We start from the raw sequence: 21,825 nt of genomic DNA, 5'->3' as shown, positions 1-21,825 counted from the left end.
CTTCTCCAGGGGAATCTCCTCAACCCAGGTCTCAAACCCAGGTCTCCTGCACTGTAGACAGAAGCTTTACCATCTGAGCCACTAGAGAAGCAATCAACTTAGTTGCTAAGTTGTGTCCAACTCTTGCAACCCCGTAGACTATAGCCTGGCAGGCTCCTCTGCCCACGGAATTCTCCTGGCTAGAATATTGTAGTGGGTTGCCATTTCTTTCTCTGGGGGCTTTTCCCTACCAAAGGATCAAAGCTGGGTCTCCTGCATTGCAGGTAGATTCTTACAAGGGATGCAATAATATAAGCCTCATTAAAACATAAAGCTGTTAGAGAACTAAGACAGAAGAAAACACACCACAAACAACTCACTTTTCTTAAGAAAAAGTCAATTGCAAGGTAAACCACTCAGATGGTATCCTCTCCTTCTAACTCTCCCAAAGGAAGAGAAGAACGATCATCAACGGCCAATGGCAGGTGCAAAAGCAACACCAAGAACCAGCTTCACGCTCAGGAGAGAACACTGCATCTCCTCCTCATGGTTTCGGGTGCTCTACACATTCAGAGAAACTTCTCTAGTAACAAACTATAGAAATGATCCCTGAAAGTATAGTCTTAACCTCCAGCCCCCGGCCGCTGCCGGGTCTGTGCTAGCTGTGAACTTTGCACTGAGGGCAACACAGTTTCCCCACCACTTGGCCATTTTTTCTTCTACTGGGAAAAAAACAGAAAGAGCTCCTGCAATACAGCTTTCAAATGCTGTCACTTACCAACTCATTTGAACATTTTCACTGAAAATGTAATTAAACATTTTAAAAAAATCAAACTTAATTTACATAATACAGAGTGACAGCCAATCACAACCCCAGTCTTTAAAGCCCAGAAGGCATTCGCGGCACAGATGGACTAAAGCCGCCCCGCCCCTGAAAGCTGTACAGGAAAGGGCGGGTCTCTGCCTTTGCTTCTGAGAACCTAGCTGATTCCACTGATTACTCAACCTTAAGTCAGTTCAGTTCAGTTCAGTTCAGTTGCTCAGTCGTGTCAAACTCTTTGCGACCCCATGAATCGCAGCACGCCAGGCCTCCCTGTCCATCACCAACTCCCGGAGTTCACTCAAACTCACGAGCAGCTGCATTCAAGCCTATCCAAGAAGCCAGACTTTCAAACTCTCATAAGAGGTCACCATGACTGAGGCAGAGACGGGGGGACTGGGTGGCTGACAACCAGCTCTGGAAAACAGAACCTCTGGGGTTTTTGCCACAGAAAGATTACACTACCTGTTCACACTTTCTGATTTTTTAAAAATAAAGCTGACAGCTGCCTTTGACATCATTTCTTCTCCCGACAAATACCTGAGAGCCAACTATGACAATACAGCTACTATTTACTGTGAGTTTGCCAGCACCGTTCATCATTTTAACTGCTTTAACTATGAGACCAATACAAGTACTATCGTCCCATTTTTATGGATGGGGGAACTAAGGCACAGAAAGGCCTCCGGTTACTGGCCTGAGGTCTGTCAATAGCAGAGCTGGTAGGTGTCACCTTAACCATCATCCTGGTTTGGCTTTCTATGTGCTAAAGATTACTCTAGGTACTGGGCAAACAGAGATCCCTACTCTCACAAAAAGCTTACACCCTGGTAGGGGAGATGATGACAATTACCCAGAGGATGAGATGATGAGGCATGCAGAGGATGATAAGAGTCCAGAGAGGGATTTGACGGCCACTTCAGATTTGGGTGCTCAGGGAAGGCCTCTCTTTGGAGGTTGCATTTAAGTGGAGAAAACCACATCAACAAGCAGGGCTACTCTTCGCTGCGGTGTTTAGGTTTTTAGGTTTCTCTTTCTTGATGCAGAGCTCGGGCTCTAGAGCACTTGGGCTTAGTTGCTCTGTGGAGGTTGCAAAAAACCATGTTTTTTCCTTCTAACACTTGCAATGAGACTTCTTAAAAGAATTGTATTCTTGCTCTACTCTATAGCAGAGGCTGGTCACTTACTGCTTACTTTGTACCTGTTCCAGTTCACCTGGACTACCTGTTCTTCGGTGAACTTAATGTAAAATATTAATATTTACTTTTTAAAAATCATTTTTAAATTTATTTATTTTTTGTTGCCCAGGTTATTCGTTGCTGTGCTCAGGGTCTTGAGATGTAGTAAGTGGGGTCTACTCTTCATTTTCTCTTGTTTCGGAGCATGGACTCTGTGGCGTGGGGTGGGGGTGGGGGGGTGGCGCAGTTCACTGGTTGTGGTACACAGGATTTAGTTGCCCTTGCCATGAGGAATCTTCCTGGACCAGGGATGGAACCTATGTCTCCTGCCAACGCTGTACACTGTACCACCAGAGAAGCCCTCAGTATGTCATTTTGATGTACGATTCTTTGAAGAAGGTATGTAATTGTGTCTTTACCTTCTAATTGCTTTCTGAGAATCTGCTTCTCAAGTTATAACCTTCAGACTGGTTAAAATAAAATTTTTGTTTCTTCTTGACATTGAATTGAAGTTTCGTCAACAAACCAACCCCCAAGTCCTGTCAACCCTGCCACTTAACATCTCTTTCAGAGCTCGTCTTTCTCTATCATCCCTACCATCATCTGCCAGGGAGATGAATGCAGTATGTTTCACTGGTCCCCACACTGGGCACCCCACCCCTCCCCAGAAGTATAATCACAACATAGATTTTATTTATTTTTATTAATTATTTATTCATTTCATTTTTGACTGTGCAGGTCTTCACTGCAGCACGGGGGCTTTCTGTAGTTGCAATGAGCAGGGGCTATTCTTCGTTGCGGTGTGCAGGCTTCTCCTTCTCCCGATGAAGAACACAGGCTGCAGAGCACACAGACTTAATTGCTCTGTGGCATGTGGAGTCTTCCCAGAGCAAGGGTGGAATCTGTGTCCCCTACATTGGCAGGTGGGTTCTTAACCACTGGTCCACCAGGGAACTCCCGCCACATAGCCTTTAGAGTGACCTTCAAATGTACAGCTGATGTCACTCTCTTTCAACAGTGCCCACCACCTTTAGTTTTCTGTCCACTACCTTTTGCCAAATTCTGCCTTCTGTCATCCCTCTTCTGGGCTAAAGTCCTGTGGGCTTCCCAGGTGGCACTAGTGGCCAAGAACCTGCCTGCCAATGCAGGAGACATCAGAGACGAGGGGTTTGATCCCTGGGTTGGATGATCCCCCTGGAGGAGAAAACTGCAACCGACTCCAGTGTTCTTGCCTAGAGAATCCCAAGGACAGAGGAACCTGGCAGGCTATGGTCCATAGCATCACAAAGGGTCAGAAAGGACTGAAGTGACTTAGCATTCACACACACGTCCTATTTCCTTACCTTGAACTGAGATATGGAGAAATAAATCACTGTAAAGGACAGGAAGGGATGTCTGCCTACATGTGTCAGGAAGGAGTGACCTGGCTAACAGGAGAGTAGAGAAGGGGAAAGTAACTGTTTCAATACCCTTGGTCGGCCCACCCAAGCATGAAAATAAACCCTCAAATCATAATGCCCATAAATTCAATCAGGAAACTAAAACACCAAACTGCATCCGACAAACTTTCCTTCATTTCAAAGAAAAATCACAGTTTAGGACGTCCCTGGTGGTCCAGTGGTTAAGACTCCACGCTTTCACTGCAGGCAGTGTGGGTTCCATCCCTGGTCAGGGAACTAAGATCCCATAGGCCGCATGGTGTGGTCAAAACAAAGAAAAACTACAGCTTACACAAAAGTTAGGTAGGGGAAAAAAACACAACATCTATTACATAGGTTAAAAAGTATTATACAATTTGAACATGTGGGGAAAAAAAATACAGAAAACAGCTCCTAATGGCAAATATCCATCTACCTTCTGGGACAGTAACAAGGGGCGAAACCACTCAGAAAGAGTCCCCTCCCTCATACTCCTCCCGAGGAAATGAACAGTCATCAGCGGCAAATGGCAATTAGCAGCACCAAGAGCTGAGTTGACCCTCAAGAGAACGTACCTCCTTGTGGATTTCAGATTTCGAGGACTCCACACAGAAACGTCTCTAGTAACAGCAGCTTATAGAAATAATACCTCCTAAAACCAGTCTTGACTTTAACCTGGCAACCTCCGTTGGATCCATGGCAGCCACACACTTTTTATGGATGGCAGCATTTTCCAACATTCCTCTTATTTCAGAAATACCACATAAATGATTTTCAAACTGTTGGTACCAAACCAAACTTGGGTCCACATGCAGTAAAGCCAATCTACTGACACAGGCTGTGGTGAAGAAAGGCACAGGGTTTATCCCAGAGCACCAAGGAGTTTGGGCCTTTTAAGCACTGGCTACCTGGCCTCCTTTTCATACTGTCCAAGTCAAAGCTATGATTTTTCCAGCAGTCATGTACGGATGGGAGAGTTAGACCATAAAGAAGGCTGAGGCCCGAGGAATACAGGCTTTCAATCTGTGGTGTTGGAGATAACTCTTGAGAGTCCCTGGGACTGCAAGGAGACCAAACCAGTCAATCCTAAAGGAAATCAACCTTAAATATTCATTGGAAGGACTGATGATGAAGCTGAAGTTTCTGTTCTATTCTCTGGCCATGTAATGGGAAGAGCCGACTCATCGGAAAAGACCTTGATGCTGGTAAATTTTGTAAGCAAAAGGAGAAGAGGGAGGCAGAAGATGAGATGGTCAGAGAGTATCACTGACTCAATGGACACGAATTTGAGCAAACTCCGGGAGAGAGCAGAACACAGAGGAGCCGAGGCAGGCTGCTGGCCATTAAGGTCCAAAGAGTCAGACATGAGTAAAAAGAACAAAAAATCTGTCAGGTAAGTAAGAAAGATTATGTACCTCAACTCCTAACAAAATAAAAAAATTACTTAAATGTGGTTTCCCTTATTCATTAGGAAACTACTATTTCTATAGTACTTTAATAGTATTTCTAAGTACTACTTCTACGGTACTTCCAGGCCAGGTACATGGATCACACCATTTAATCTTCAAAATAACCCTAAAAATAGAGGAAATGGAAATTTATGTAAAATAAAAGTAATCAAAAACTTTGAAGAAGCAAATACAATCAAGCAAATATCCTTGATGAAATAAATGAAAATGTGAGAAAAGGGATATGCGATAAACAGGATTAAAGGATTAATTTTGAAGGTTCAACAATCTCTTGAAAAGGTACAGATACAAGTTTTTTTAAGTACAGCCATGAAAATCCTTCCAGACCCCAGAGGATGAGGAATAGTAACAGAGAATAAAAGGGGTTTAACATTAATGAACAGCGATAGTGGTAACAAACCACAAACCCGCCTGCCTATGAAGGAGATGTAAGAGATGTGGTTGATCCCTGGCTCAGGAAAATCCCCTGGAAGAGAGCATGGCAACCCACTCCAACGTTCTTGCCTGGAAAACCCCATGGACAGAGAAACCTGGCGGGTTACAACCCACAGGGTCACAGTCAAACAACACTGAAGCAACTTCACACACACACACACACACACACACACACACACACACACACATTACATATATACATGACACATATATGTTTAAAAAAACAAAAAACGAGTTTCATGATGAACGACCCCGCTGCTACACTAGCATATAAGACTGAAAGTAGTAACCTTAAGAGAGCGCTTAAGATCATGAACTCCTTATTGCCAAATTCAAATGTAAACTGAAGAAACTACAGAAAACTACTAGACCATTCAGGTATGATCTAAGTCACGGTAATAGGGTGGAAGTGACAAATAGATTCAAGGCATTAGAATCTGATAGAGTGCCTGAAGAACTATGGATGGAGGTTCATGACAGTGTACAGGAGGCAGTAATCAAGACCATCCCCAAGAAAAAGAAATGCAAAAGGGCAAAAACGTTGTCTGCAGAGGCTGAGAAAAGAAGAGAAGCTAAAGGCAAAGGAGAAAAGGAAAGATATATCCATCTGAATGCAGAGTTCCAAAGAATAGCAAGGAGAGATAAGAAAGCCTTCCTCAGTGATCAAGGCAAAGAAACAGGAAAACAAAAGAATGGGAAAGACTAGAGGTCTCTTCAAGAAAATTAGAGATACCAAGGGAATATTTCATGCAAAGATGGGCTCGATAAAGGACAGAAATGGTATGGACCTAACAGAAGCAGAAGATACTAAGAAGAGATGGCAAGAATACACAGAAGAACTATACAAAAAAGATCTTCATGACACAGATAACCACGATGGTGTGATCACTCATCTAGAGCCAGACATCCTGGAGTGCAAAGTCAAGTGGGCCTTAGGAAGCATCACTACGAGCAAAGCTAGTGGAGGTGATGGGATTCCAGTTGAGCTATTTCAAATCCTAAAAGATGATGCTCTTAAATTGCTGCACTCAATATGACAGCAAATTTGGAAAACTCAGCCATGGCCACAGAACTGAAAAAGGTCAGTTTTCATTCCAATCCCAAAGAAAGGCAATGTCAAAGAACGTTCAAACTACTGCACAATTGTACTCCTCTCACACTCTAGCAAAGTAATGCTCAAAATTCTCCAAGCTACGCTTCAAACAGTACATGAACTGAGAGCTTCCAGATGTTCAAGCTTGATTTAGAAAAAGCAGAAGAACCAGAGATCAAATTGCCAACATCTGTTGGATCATAGAAAAAGCAAAAGAATTCGAGAAAAACATCTACATCTGCTTCATTGACTACGCTAAGGATCACAACAAACTGGAAAATTCTTGAAGAGATGGGAATACCAAACTACCTGACCTGCCTCCCAAGAAATCTGTATGGAGGTCAAGAAGCAAGTTAGAACCAAACACGGAACAACAGATTAGTTCAAAATTGGGAAAAGAGTATGTGAAGGGTGTATCTTGTCACCCTGCTTATTTAACTTACATGCGGAGTACATCATGTGAAACGGTGGGCTGAATGAAGTTCAAGCTAGAATCCAGATTGCCAGGAGAAATATCAACAATCTCAGATAGGCAGATAACACCACCCTTATGGCAAAAAGCAAAGAGGAACTAAAGAGGCTCTTGATGAAGTGAAAGAGGAGAGTGAAAAAACTGACTTAAAACTCAACATTCAGAAAACTAAGATCATGGGATCTGGTCCCATCACTTCACGACAAATAGATGGAAAAACAATGGAAACAATGATAAACTTCGTTTTCTTGGGCTCCAAAAACAGTACAAATGGTGACTGCAGCTATGAAAGTAAAAGACTTCACTCCTTGAAAGAAAACCCATAACAAACCTAGACATTAGGAAACAAAAACATTATTTTGTCAACAGAAGTCCTGTCAGGTCAAACAAAGAGTTTTTCCAGTAGTCACATACAAATGTGAGAGTTCGACTACTAAAAAAGCTGAGCGCCGAAGACGTGAACTATGGTGCTGCAGAAAGTCCCGTTGTACTGCAAGAAGATCCAGCAGCTCAATCCCTACAAGAAATCAGACCTGAATATTCACTGTGAAGACTAAATGCTGAAGCTACAGTCCACAGCAGCGCAATGGGCCAACCGTAACTCAACGATTAAACACCGTTAAGCCAGAAACCTAAATAAAGTACCACGAACGTTCATTTTTACAAATAAGACAGCCACTAAAAAACGCTTGCTTTTTCTTTCACTTCCTGAAAGAGGAGGGAGCCAAACCAAGCCTACTCCAAACACAACATGAACCTAACAAAAATCAAATACAACTAAAAAGATTACCAAAGCCACCAAAATCTCGCTTTCTAAAACATCAAATGAAAACGTAAACCACTCAGACGGCTTTTTCTCCCTCTTACTCTCCCAGGCGGGAAAGAAGAACGATCATCAACGGCCAATGGCAGCTGCATTGAGCAACACCAAACGCCAACTTCACGCTCAGGAGAAAAACGCTGCGTCTCTTCCTCGTGGTTTCGGGTGCTCTACACGATCAGAGAAACTTCTCTAGTAACGAACTATAGAAATGATCCCTGAAAGTATAGTCTTAGTCTCCATCCGCCAGCCGCTGCTGGGTCTGCGGGACCCGCTCACTTTCTACTGACGGCCACATTTGTGTCGCTCCCCTCGCCTCCTCACAAACATTTTCCATACTATATCCCGTAACTTGGTAAAACGGCAAACTTCAAAATACCATATTGGCTCGGAAATTGCCCAGAAACACTTAAAAGCCGCAGTACGCCTCATTAGCATACGGCTTCCTGGCACCCAATCACAGGCGGCCGCTTCCGACTCCTACTCCAGCCTGCCGTCGCCCCAGCCACCGCATCCCGAGCTCCGCACCCAGGCAGGGTCGCCGCGCCCCTCTGCAGGCCGAGCACACGCTTCCTGCCACCGGTCCGCGTGGACGGCCTCTGCCTGCTGAAGTCCGCCTGCTCGGAGAGGCCAGGTTTCTTTTGTCTCGAAAGAGAGGTGGGGGCGAGGAGGGAGGAGAAAACACAGAGAACTAGTCTAATCCTGCATAATAACAAAGGCACCCACGGTGGTTTATGAACGTCTTCTCCACGATAAGGCATTTTAACCCATGGTCTCACTTCCTCCTCTAAAGGGAAAGGGTGTGGTTATGTCCTCATTCTCACACAGGCTGGCTGGAGCACCTGTCACAAAGCTCCTCAAGGGAACCAGAGGTGCTACTAGGTACCTGTGGCACTTGATCAAGCCCGGTTCTCTCTGGAAAACCACGGTGTCTGCATCAGGCGGCCTGAGCTCCAGTCAAGTTCATTTCTCTAAGAAAGCATTACATACCATCTCAAACTTTGGTCGTGAAATGACTGATCTTCCTGGCTGCCACATCTCACAGGAAGCCAAACCATTTACTTGTGGCAAAAGTTAGTCCCAGCTTCTCCTCAAAGAACACACCTTACCTACGATGCTGTGTAACTGTCACTTAACTTCCTGTTGTAAAGACGTTTCTGCCCCAGGTCTTCCAGCATGCCAGAAAGCACAGAGCTCTGTGAACATGCAGTCCGTGGTTTTCTTAATCAACCACATTTTTCATTGCATCACAGTAACATGATTGGGGGCAGGAGGAAAAGGGGACGACAGAGGATGAGATGGCTGGATGGCATCACCGACTTGATGGATGTGAGTTTGAGTGAACTCTGGGAGTTGGTGATGGACAGGGAGGCCTGGCGTGCTGCGATTCATGGAGTCGTAAAGACTGAGCGACTGAACTGAACTGAACTGAACATGAATAAGGTGACTATCATTTCATCTCATCCTACCACTTCTAGTTGAGCAGTTCCTTAAGTCTTAAAGAGTTTTAAGGTCCCTTCCAGTCATTTTCACACAAGAGCCCCTTGTCTCTGGTCTCAGCCCTTCCGTATCCATTCTCCTTTCCTCCAACCTTTCTGGGGACCCCTCACATTCCATGCCAACCCTTGGCCTCCTTCGAGCAGATTCTCAGCTCTCCTTACCTCTGTGGATGCCTCCCCTCAGCTTCCCAGCTAACAGAGACTACACTGTGTTTTGTTTCCCTAATTACCTTTGTAAGTGCCTCTACCTACCATGTTATAAATGCATTTACTTCTCCCTTCTCAACTGTGAGGTGTTTAAAGCAAAAAGAGTGAGCACCTTTTGGCAGCTCTTTGCAGGAGGTCCCCTTTGTCTTGTCACTTTAGCAAAGCTATACAGCAAGTAACCTTAAACTAGGCATCCCCACACTCCACTCATCTCCTGGCCCAAGCACACCTTCCAAATCTTTTTTTTTTCCCTTCCGTATCTTTTGATCACACAATACCTTGCCTAACCTGTTGGTTCTCTCTGTATATCAAAGATGTAGAAATGAAGAATAAATAATTAACAGGTGGCCAGATCTCTTCCCCAGTTTCCCCCTCAGTAATCTTCAAACTGTATGGAACAAACTGTGTAAACAAGATAGCATCTAAACAAAAATAACAAGAAGTCAACAAGCCTGCAAGCAGGGGGGATAATGATGATGACTCTGACCCCCTATCTCCAACCATTAACTGAGATTACTTCCCTTTTCCCTGTTAAAAACTTTCATGGCCCAGCAGAACCTAGGAGCTGGTTTTCAGGGATGTGAGTCCAGCTTCTCCCCAGATTGCTGGTATTCTGATTAAAAGCAATGTTTTCCATTTCTACCAACACTTGCCTCTTGAGTACTGATTTTCAAGCAGCAGGCTGCCAGACCTGAGTTCAGTAACAGATTCAGGTCTTGTTTACCACTGTATCTCTAGCCCCTTACCTTGCTGCAGTCTCTCACATTTTACTGATGGTGGCATTTTTTCCACATTCTTCTCGTTTCAGAAGTAACATATAAATGCATTTTCAAAATGCCGTTTTATATACAACTTTTAAAAATCTGAATACTCTTTGAGAGTTTTTATTTTTTCTTTAAGGAACTAAGACTTCACATTCTTAGCCTATTACAAATCAATACTTAATCTGAAGCTCTTATCTTCTGTCTCTAAAAGACACTAACACTTCTTCCTGACTCCTATAAGACCAAGGTGTGCTGGGATGTATCAAATTAGTTTTCTAACCTTATAAATATGACACCAAGCATCTGTGGATGAGGTTATTTATTACTGTCATTTTTAATTTAACCTTCTAAAATCCTGAATTTTAATTTGACTCTTTACTTTTAGAACCTCTGCTGGTTACTCACCTGAACGTAGATATGAGCAGTACATGTCGGTGACTTTTAAGACAGAACAAGAAAAGTGTACCAAATTTTCCCTGCCATTTGAGCCACTACCACTCCCCTTTAGCGTGCATTATGTATCTGTATTATACGTTAATAGATTGCCTTTGACACAAGAATTCCTATGTACTTCCCCACTAAAAAAAATTGATTTCCTCCTGGCACCAGTAAGGTAACTTGTTAGGGGTCCTTTTCTTAATCCTGTAAGGGGCCATGATGACCCACAATTCACCTTGCTAGACTATATAAACTTTCAACGTGTTAATTTGAGGTATAATCCTTTGTCTCAAAAACTTCTGTAACTGTGCTTTGACCTCTAATAGCAGAACAGTCCTCAGAACTTTCTGAGAGACTGTCTCATAGGTTATAATCCTCAGGTTGGTACAAATAAAATTTTCCATTTCTTTCTTAAGATTGAAAAAAAAATTTTTTTGTTGGCTGCACTTGAAGACATGTGGGATCTTAGTTTCCTGACCAGGGACTGAACCCAGGCCCCCTGCAGTGGAAGTTTCAAGCCTTAAGCACTGAACTGCCCAGGAAGTCTATCTTAGATTGACTGTTTATTTTTTCTTGGCTGATTTTAAATTGCATTTAGTTAAACCAACATAATAATAAAAGAAAAAGTCATACCACTGAGGGGGAGAAAGAACAAACCATCTTAAAACAACTAATGAAAGTCCTTCAGTTGCATCTGACTCTTTGCGACCTCACGGACCTCATGGACTGTAGAATGCGAGGCTTCTCTGTCCATGGAATTCTCCAGGCCAGAATACTGGAATGGGTAGCCATTCCCTTCTCCAGGGGATCTTCCCAACCCAGGGATTGAACCCAGGTCTCCCTCATTGCAGGTGGATTCTTTACCATCTGAGCCACCAAGGGAAGCCCTAAAACAAAATTATGTTTATAGCTACTTTGAATCCATTTTCCTTGTAATTCTTCCTATCTCATTACTCATAACAAGACCTGTATGTCAACCAGTTGAGTATCAAAGGTGTGTATGTATTTCCCTGCAATATGTGGGAAATGCTCAGTCACTTAGTCCGATGTCCGACTCTTTGCGACCCTATTGAATGTAGCCCACCAGGATCCTTTGGCCAGGGGGCTGGATTCTCCAGACAAGAATACTGGAGAAAAAAAAAAAAAATGCTGCAGTGGCTTCCTGACCCAAGGATTGAACTCACGTCTACTGCATCTCTTGCACTGCAGGGGGATTCTTTACCCACTTAGCCATCCAGAAAGCCATTCCTATAGCATGTTCCTAGCCTAATCTACTCAGAAAAAGGTAAAACACAAAAAGCCTTTACTCAAAAAGGAAAACACAGGATACTTGGGTGGAGGGTATTTTAAACTGCATTTAGTTAAACCAACAGGCGATTATACCATGGAAGTGACAAATAGATTCAGGGGATTAAAATCTGATAGACAGAGTGCTTAAAGAACTATGGATGGAGGTTCATGACATTCTACAGGAGGCAGTGATCAAGCCATCCCCAAGAAAAAGAAATGCAAAAAGGCAAAGTGGTTGTCTGAGGAGGCCTTACAAATAGCTGAGAAAAGAAGAGAAGTGAAAGGCAAAGGAGAAAAGGAAAGATATATCTATCTGAATGCAGAGTTCCAAAGGATAGCAAGGAGAGATAAGAAAGCCTTCCTCAGTGATCAATGCAAAGAAATAGAGGAAAACAATAGAATGGGAAAGACTAGAGATCTCTTCAAGAAAATTAGAGACACCAAGGGAACATTCATGTAAAGATGGACACGGTGAAGGACAGAAATGGTATGGACCTAACAGAAGCAGAGGATAGTAAAAAGAGGTGGCAAAAATACACAGAAGAACTATACAAAAAAGATCTTCACAACCCAGATCACAATGGTGTGATCACTCATCTAGAGCCAGACATCCTGGAGTGCAAAGTCAAGTGCGCCTCAGGAGGCATCAGTATGCACAAAGCTAGTGGAGGTGACGGAATTCCAGCTGAGCTACTGACAATTCTAACGTCATGCTGTGAAAGTGCTGCACTCAATATGCCAGCAAATTTGGAAAACTCGGCCATGGCCACAGGAGTGGAAAAGGTCAGTTTTCATTCCAATCCCAAAGAAAGGCAATGCCAAAGAATGTTCAAACTACCACACAACTGCACTCCTCTCACACTCCAGCAAAATAATGCTCACAATTCTCCAAGCCAGGCTTCAGCAGTACGTGAACTGTGAACTTCCAGATGTTCAAGCTGGATTTAGAAAAAGCAGAGGAACCAGAGATCAAATTGCCAACATCCGTTGGATCATCGTAAAAAGCAAGAGGGTTCCAGAAAAAATATCTACTTGTGCTTTATTGACTACACCAAAGCCTTTGACTGTGTGGATCACCACAAACCGTGGAAAATTCTGAATGAGGTGGGAATACCAGACTACCTGACCTGCCTCTGAGAAATATGTATGCAGGTCAAGAAGCAACAGTTAGAACCGGACATGGAACAACAGACTGGTTCCAAATTGGAAAAGGAGTACATCAAAGCTGTATATTGTCACCTTGCTTATTTAACTTATATACAGAATACATTATGAGAAATGCCGGGCTGGATGAAGCATGAGCTGGAATCAAGATTGCCGGGAAAAATACCAATAACCTCGATACGCGGATGACACCACCCTTATGGCAGAAAGCGAAAAAGAACTAAAGAGCCTCTTAATGAAAGTGAAAGAGAAGACTGAAAAAGTTGGCTTAAAACTCAACATTCAAAAAACTAAGATTATGCCATCTGGTCCCATCACTTCGGCTTCCCTGATAGAATCCACCTGCAACTTGGGAGACCTGGGCTCGATCCCTGGGTTGGGAACATTCCCTGGAGAAGGGAAAGACTACCCACTCCAGTATTCTGGTCTGGAGAAGGATCTCAAAGAGTCAGACACGACTTTCACCCATCACTTCATGGCAAATAGATGGGGAAATGATGGAATCAGTAAGAGACTTTATTTTCTTGGGCTCCAAAATCACTGCAGATGGTGACTATAGCCATGAAATTAAAAGATGCTTGTTCCTTGGAAGAAAAGCTATGACCAACCTAGACAGCATATTAAAAAGCAGAGACATTACTTTGCCAACAAAGGTCTGTCTAGTCAAAGCTATGTTTTTTCCAGTAGTCACATATGCATTTGAGAGTTGGACTATAAAGAAAGCTGAGGACCAAAGAATTGATGCTTTTGAATTGTGATGCTGGAGAAGACTGTTGAGAGTCCCTTGGACTGCAAGGAGATCCAACCAGTCCATCCTAAAGGAAATCAGTCCTGAATATTCATTGGAAGGACTGATGCTGAAGCTGAAACTCCAATACTTTGACCACCTGGTGGGAAGAACCAACTCATTGGAAAAGACCCTGACGCTGGGAAAGACTGAAGGTGGAAGGAGAAGGGGATGACAGAGGACAAGATGGTTGGATGGCATCACCGACTCAATGGACATGAGTTTGAGCAAGCTCCAGGAGTTGGTGATGAACAGGGAAGCCTGGTATGCTGTAGTCTCAAAGAGTGGGACACAACTGAGCAACTGAACTGAAGCCAACATAATTATAAAAGAAAAAAATCATAATACTGAGAGGGAAAGAGAACAAACCATCTTTGTGGAGGGTGGGGGGAGGGAGGAATGGCTTACCTGCCAGAGATCAACGAATCACCTTTAAAAATACTATGAAAGAAAGCACTGAAAAACTACTAACAGGAAAGGAGAATAGCAAAAAAAAAAAAAAAAAAAAGTAAAGAAAAATACACCTGCTTAAATATATGCAGAAACCGCTCACACAACATTCTCCTCCTTCAAAGAAAAAATAAAAACATTCAGAAACAAAAACACGCTTAAAAACCCCAGAGAATAAGACTCAGTTCAGTTCATTTCAGTTGCTCAGTTGCGTCTGACTCTTTGTGACCCCATGGACTGCAGCACGCCAGACCTCCCTGTCCATCACCAACTCCCGGAGCTTAGTCGGTGATGCCATCCAACCATCTCATCCTCTCTCATCCCCTTCTCCTCTCGCCTTCAATCTTTTCCAGCATCATGGTCTTTTCAAATGATCAGGTGGCCAAAGTATTGGAGTTTCAGTTTCAACATCAGTGCTTCCAATGAACATTCAAGGACTGATTTCCTTTAGGATGGACTAGTTGGATCTCCTTGCAGTCCAAGGGACTCTCAAGAGTCTTCTCCAACACCACAGTTCAAAAGCATCAATTCTTTGGTGCTCAGCTTTCTTTATAGTCCAACTCTCACATCCATATATGACCACTGGAAAAACCATAGCCTTGACCAGACGGACCTTTGTTGGCAAAGTAATGTCTCTGCTTTTTAATATGCTAAGTTGGTCATAACTTTTCTTCCAAGGAACAAGCGTCTTTTTATTTCATGGCTGCAGTCACCATCTGCAGGGATTTAGGAGCCCAAAAAATAAAGTCTGCCACTGTTTCCACTGTTTCCGCATCTATTTGCCATGAAGTGATGGGACCAGATGCCATGATCTTAGTTTTCTGAATGTTGAGCTTTAACCCAACTTTTTCACTCTCCTTTCACTTTCATCAAGAGGCTCTTTAGTTCTTCTTTAGTTTCTGCCATAAGGGTGGTGTCATCTGCATATCTGAGGTTATTGATATTTCTCCCGGCAATCTTGGTTCCAACTTGTGCTTCATCCAGTCCAGTGTTCTCATCATGTACTCTGCATATAAGTTAAATAAGCAGGGTGACAATATACAGCCTTGACGTACTCCTTTTCCTATTTGGAACCAGTCTCTTGTTCCATGTCCAGCTCTAACTGTTGCTTCCTGACCTGCATACATATTTCTCAGAAGGCAGGTCAAGTGGTCTGGTATTTTCATCACTTTAGGAATTTTCCATAGTTTATTGTGATCCACATAGTCAAAGGCTTTGGCATAGTCAATAAAGCAGAAATAGATTTTTTTCTGGGACTCTCTTGCTTTTTCCATGATCCAGCGGATGTTGGCAATTTGATCTCTGGTTCCTCTGCCTTTTCTAAAACGAGCGTGAACATCTGGAAGTTCACAGTTCACATAATTGTTGAAGCCTGGCTTGGAGAATTTTGAGCATTACTTGGCTAGCGTTTGAGATGAGTGCAATTGTGCGGTAGTTTGAGCGTTCTTTGGCATTGCATTTCCTGGGGATTGGAATGAAAACTGACCTTTTCCAGTCCTGTGGCCACTGCTGAGTTTTCCAAATTTGCTGGCATATTGAGTGCAGCACTTTCACAGCATCATCTTTTAGGATTTGAAATAGCTCAGCTGGAATTCTATCACCTCCACTAGCTTTGTTTGTAGTGATGCTTCATAGGGCCTACTTGACTTCACATTCCAGGATGTCTGGCTCTAGGTGAGTGATCACACCATCGTGATTATCTGGGTCATGAAAATCTTTTTTGTACAGTTCTTTTGTGCATTCTTACCACCTCTTCTTACTATCGTCTGCTTGTTAGGTTCCTACCATTTCTGTACTTTATTAAGCCCATCTTTGCACGAAATGTTCCCTTGGTATCTTTAATTTTCTTGAAGAGATCTCTAGTCTTTCCCATTCTATTGTTTTCCTCTATTTCTTTGCACTGATCACTAAGGAAGGGTTTCTTATCTCTCCTTGCTATTCTTTAGAACTCTGCATTCAAATGGGTATATCTTTTCTTTTCTCCTTTGCTTTATGCTTCTCTTCTTTGCACAGCTATTTTAAGGCCTCCTCAAACAATCATTTTGCTTTTTTTGCATTTCTTTTTCTTGGGGATGGTCTTGCTTCCTGTCTCCTGTACAGTGTCATGAACCTCCATTCATAGTTCATCAGTCACTCTATCAGATCTATTCCCTTAAATCTATATTTCACTGCCACTGTATAATTGATAGGGATTTGATTTAGGTCATATCTGAATGGTCTAGTGATTTCCCCTACTTTCTTCAACTTAAGTCTGAATTTGGCAATAAGTAATCATGATCTGAGCCACAGTCAGCACCCGGTCTTGTTTTTGCAAACTGTATAGAGCTTCTCCCGGAGAAGGCAATGGCACCCCACTCCAGTACTCTTGCCTGGAAAATCCCATGATGGAGGAGCCTGGTAGGCTGTGGTCCATGGGATCGCTGACGGTCGGACACGACTGAGCGACTTCACTTTCACTCTTCACTTTCATGCATTGGAGAAGGAAATGGCAACCCACTCCAGTGTTCTTGCCTGGAGAATCCCAGGGACGGGGAAGCCTGGTGGGCTGCCATCTATGGGGTCACACAGAGTCGGACACGACTGAAGTGACTTAGCAATAGCAATAGAGCTTCTCCATCGTTGGCTGCAAAGAATATAATCAATCTGATTTCGGTGTTGACCATCTGTTGATTTCCATCTGTCCAACACACAGTTGTGGATGTGACTGGTGATGGAATCAAGGTCCGATGCTATTAAGAGCAATATTGCCTAGGAACCTGGAAAGTTAGGTCCATGAATCAAGGCAAATTGGAAGTGATCAAACAGGAGATGGCAAGAGTGAACATTGACATTTTAGGAATCAGCAAAATAAAATTGACTGGAATGGGGGAATTTAACTCAGATGATCATTATATCTACTACTGTGGGCAAGAATCTCTTAGAAGAAATGGAGTAGCCATCATAATCAACAAGAGTCCAAAATGCAATACATGGATGCAATCTCAAAAACAGAATGATCTCTGTTTATTTTCAAGGCGAACCATTCAATATCACAGTAATCCAAATAGTAATACTGAAGAAGCTAAAGTCAAAAGGTTCTAGGAAGACCTACAGGACCCTCCTAGAATTAACACCCCCCAAAAAGATGTCCTTTTCATTATAGAGGAGTGAAGAAACATCTGGAGTCAACAGGAAAATTTGGCCACAGTATAGAGAGCAAAGGTTAATAGAATTCTGCCAAGAGAATGCACTAGTCATAACGAACAGCCTCTTCCTACAACACAACTAGTAATAAAGAAAGGAATTAAAAGACCTGCTCCACAAATATTTAAAACATAACTTAACAGGCCTAATTTTATTATATAAAAGTGACAGTACACTGCTTTTGGCAAACTAGTTATAAACAAAACCACTCAGATGGTGTCCTCTCCCTCTAACTTTCCCAAAGGAAAAGAAGAACGATCATCAATGGCCAATGGCAGCTGCAGAAGCAATACCAAGGACCTACTTCACGCTCAGGAGAGAACACTGCATCTCCTCCTCATGGTTTCGGGTGCTCTACACATTCAGAGAAACTTCTCCAGTAACAAACTATAGAAATGATCCCTGAAAGTATAGTCTTAACCTCCAGCCCCCGGCCGCTGCCGGGTCTGTGCTAGCTGTGAACTTTGCACTGAGGGCGACACAGTTTCCCCACCACTTGGCCATTTTTTCTTCTACTGGGAAAAAAAACAGGAAGAGCTCTTGCAATACAGCTTTCAAATGCTGTCACTTACCAACTCATTTGAACATTTTCACTGAAAATGTAATTTAACATTTTTAAAAATCAAACTTAATTTACATAATACAGAGTGACAGCCAATCACAACAATGCCAGGAGGCGTTTGCTGCACAGATGGACTAAAGCCGCCCAGCCCTGAAAGCTGTACAGGAAAGGGCGGGTCTCTGCCTTTGCTCCTGAGAAACTAGCTGATTCCACTGATTACTCAACCTTAGCAGCTGCATTCAACCCTGTCCAAGAAGTCAGACTTTCAAACTCTCATAAGAGGTCACCATGACTGAGGCAGAGACGGAGACTGGGTGGCTGACAACCAGCTCTGGAAAACAGAACCTTTGGGGGTTTTGCCACAGGATTACACTACCTGTTCACACTTTCTGAATTTTTAAAATAAAGCTGGCTGCTGTCTTTGACATTATTTCTTCTTCCGACAAATACCTGAGTGCCAACTATGACAATACTGCTGCTGCTACTGCTAAGTGGCCTCAGTCGTGTCCAACTCTGTGCGACCCCATAAATGGCAGGCTCCCCCGTCCCTGGGATTCTCCAGACAAGAACACTGGAGTGCGTTGCCATTTCCTTCTCCAATGCATGAAAGTGAAAAGTGAAAGTGAAGGCACTCAGTTGTGTCCAACTCTTAGCGACCCCATGGACTGCAGCCTACCAGGCTCCTCCGTCCATGGGATTTTCCAGGCAAGAGTACTGGAGTGGGGTGCCATTGACAATACAGCTACTATTTACTGTGAGTTTGCCAGCACCATTCATCATTTTAACTGCTTTAACTATGAGACCAATACAAGTACAATCGTCCCATTTTTATGGATGGGGGAACTAAGGCACAGAAAGGCCTCCGGTTACTGGCCTGAGGTCTGTCAATAGCAGAGCTGGTAGGTGTCACCTTAACCATCATCCTGGTTTGGCTTTCTATGTGCTAAAGATTACTCTAGGTACTGGGCAAACAGAGGTCCCTACTCTCACAAAAAGCTTACACCCTGGTAGGGGAGAGAGATGACAATTACCCAGAGGATGAGATGATGAGGCATGCAGAGGATGATAAGAGTCCAGAGAGGGATTTGACGGCCACTTCAGATTTGGGTGCTCAGGGAAGGCCTCTCTTTGGAGGTTGCATTAAAGTGCGGAAAACAATGACCCAAGGAAAGGAACAAGGTTGTGTGTTCCAGCAACTGGAAGACAGTTAGAGAACACAAGGTAGGAGGAAGAGCAGGCAGGCCAATGTCTGAGGATTTTCTAGGCAAGTCCAACTCCCGGGGAGTCTGGATTTTAAGTGTGAGGGAAGCCATTGAGGCTGGAAGCTGTGAATACCAGTTCCGAGGCCACTGCAAGCATGGTGTCTGAAGGAGAGATCATGGTAGCTTGCAAGGAAGAAGGAGAAACGTGGCCTGCTCTGGAAATTCAGTTGGTAGGATGGGACTCACTGGTGGGCTTGCTGCAGAAGGAGGGGTGGGGTGTCAAGGAAAGAGGTTTCAAAGATTGACATGTTGGTTTGCACCTGAACAATCCAGTGGGTGGTGCTGCTACAGCAAAGACTGGAGAAAGAGGGATTTCTCATTTAAAGGAGGGGCATTCTCACAAAGGGGGCAAGGAGTGCTCACCTACTGTCCTTGCTTTATCTAATTTCACCCTTAATGACAGCTCTATGTGTTAATGCTATTTGTATTCATTTACACAGAGAGACAGATTGGGGTCAAGGAACTTCCCAGGAACCCACAACTAGCAAATAACAGACCAAGGCATATTCCTGGGGCTTCCCTGTTGGCTCAGAGGTTAAAGCGTCTGCCTGCAATGTGGGAGACCCAGGTTCGATCCCTGGGTCGGGAAGATCCCCTGGAGAAGGAAATGGTACCCCAGTCCAGTATTCTTGCCTGGAGAATCCCATGGACGGACAAGCCTGGTGGGCTACAGTCCATGGGGTCGCAAAGAGTCGGACACGACTGAGCGACTTCACAGAACAGAACAGAACAGAAGGCATATTCCAGAGCATAAACTGCTCCTCTCACCGCTCCCAATATTTCAAGAGGACCGAGAACTAATTTAGGCTTACAATGAAAGCTTGGCCACTATAGATCGATAAAGAGAAACTCATGGAAGAACTACATAGATTTAATAGCAATGCGAGTAAAATAGGTTTAACACTGACTAATAATGGCGATAGTGGTAAAGAGCAAAAAGAGACGCGGGTTCAATCCCTGGCTGGAGAAAAATATCCTGGAAAGAAGATGGCAACCCATTTCAGTGCATTTGCCCAGGGAGCCTATGATAAACTTGTCAGGTTAGAGACAGCTCACATGACACACACACAAATATGACTGGAAGGACTCAGCACACACAGAGCTGTAAGAGAGAAACCCTCCAGTGCGACAAAGGCCACCGGCAATAAGGTCAGTTCAGTCGCTCAGTCGTGTCTGACTCTTTGCGACTCCATGAATCGCAGCACGCCAGGCCTCCCTGTCCATCACCAACTCCCGGAGCTCACTCAGACTCATATCCATCCAGTCAGTGATGCCATCCAGCCATCTCATCCTCTGTCATCCCCTTCTCCTCCTGCCCCCAATCCCTCCCAGCATCAAAGTCTTTTCCAATGAGTCAACTCTGCACATGAGGTGGCCAAAGTATTGGAGTTTCAGCTTTAGCATCATTCCTTCCAGAGAAATCCCAGGGCTGATCTCCTTCAGAATGGACTGGTTGGATCTCCTTGCAGTCCAAAGGACTCTCAAGAGTCTTCTCCAACACCACAGTTCAAAAGCATCAATTCTTTGGCGCTCAGCCTTCTTCACAGCCCAACTCTCACATCCATACATGACTACTGGAAAAACCATAGCCTTGACTAGATGGACCTTTTTGCAAAGTAATGTTTCTGCTTTTCAATATGCTATCTAGGTTGCTCATAATTTTCCTTCCTAGGAGTCAGTCAACATCTGCAGTGATTTTGGAGCCCAAAAAGATAAAGTCTGACACTGTTTCCCCATCTATTTCCCATGAAGTGATGGGACCAGAGGCCGTGATTTTCATTTTCTGAATGTGGAGCTTTAAGGCAACTTTTTCCCTCTCTTCTTTCTACAAGAGGCATCTCCGTATCTGAGGTTATTGATATTTTTCCCGGTAATCTTGATTACAGCTTGTGCTTACAAACATTACAAAACTTTTCTTAGAAAAACATCAATTGTAATCGAAACCACTCAGATGGTGTCCCCTCCCTCTAACTCTCCCAAAGGAAAAGAACGATCATCAATGGTCAAGGGCAGCTACAGAAGCAACGCCAAAGACCAACTTCACGCTCAGGAGAGAACACTGCATCTCCTCCTCATGGTTTCGGGTGCTCTACACGTTCAGAGAAACTTCTCTAGTAACAAACTATAGAAATGATCCCTGAAAGTATAGTCTTAACCTCCAGCCCCCGGCCGCTGCCGGGTCTGTGCTAGCTGTGAACTTTGCAGACGGCAACACAGTTTCCCCACCACTTGGCCATTTTTTCTTCTACTGGGAAAAAAAACAAAGAGCTCTTGCAATACAGCTTTCAAATGCTGTCACTTACCAACTCATTTGAGCATTTTCACTGAAAATGTAATTTAACAGTTTTTTAAAATCAAACTTAATTTACATAATACAGAGTGACAGCCAATCACAACCCCAGTCTTTAAAGCCCAGCATGCATTGGCTGCACAGATTGACTAAAGCCGCTCCGCCCCTGAAAGCCGTAAAGGAAAGGGCGGGTCTCTGCCTTTGCTCCTGAGAACCTAGCTGATTCCACTGATTACTCAATCTTA

The 21,825-nt window shown here is 43.6% G+C and overlaps 1 long non-coding RNA gene, 4 other non-coding genes and 1 pseudogene across 5 annotated transcripts in view; all 6 read right to left on the bottom strand.

Annotated features, from left to right (window-relative positions):
• Positions 1 to 390: 390 nt before the first annotated feature.
• On the bottom strand, positions 391 to 604 carry LOC129651828 (small nucleolar RNA U3). The gene has a single exon (XR_008714339.1). It is a non-coding gene; the product is annotated as a small nucleolar RNA U3 (small nucleolar RNA).
• A 2,080-nt stretch (positions 605 to 2,684) lies between these two features.
• Positions 2,685 to 21,825, bottom strand: part of LOC129649733 (uncharacterized) — a 72,337-nt gene continuing 53,196 nt past the window's right edge. Inside the window, exon 3 of the long non-coding RNA XR_008713230.1 lies at positions 2,685 to 2,815. This is a non-coding gene — a long non-coding RNA (uncharacterized LOC129649733). The remainder of the gene's footprint in view (positions 2,816 to 21,825) is intronic.
• On the bottom strand, positions 3,858 to 4,061 carry LOC129651833 (uncharacterized; annotated as a pseudogene).
• On the bottom strand, positions 7,702 to 7,918 carry LOC129651830 (small nucleolar RNA U3). The gene has a single exon (XR_008714341.1). It is a non-coding gene; the product is annotated as a small nucleolar RNA U3 (small nucleolar RNA).
• Positions 17,671 to 17,884, bottom strand: LOC129651826 (small nucleolar RNA U3). Its single transcript, XR_008714337.1, has one exon. It is a non-coding gene; the product is annotated as a small nucleolar RNA U3 (small nucleolar RNA).
• LOC129651827 (small nucleolar RNA U3) lies at positions 21,233 to 21,443 on the bottom strand. The gene has a single exon (XR_008714338.1). It is a non-coding gene; the product is annotated as a small nucleolar RNA U3 (small nucleolar RNA).

The sequence above is a fragment of the Bubalus kerabau genome, chromosome 4, assembly GCF_029407905.1.
Source record: "Bubalus kerabau isolate K-KA32 ecotype Philippines breed swamp buffalo chromosome 4, PCC_UOA_SB_1v2, whole genome shotgun sequence".
Classification (NCBI taxonomy): Eukaryota; Metazoa; Chordata; class Mammalia; order Artiodactyla; family Bovidae; genus Bubalus; species Bubalus kerabau.
This window is presented reverse-complemented; position numbering and strand designations above follow the sequence as displayed.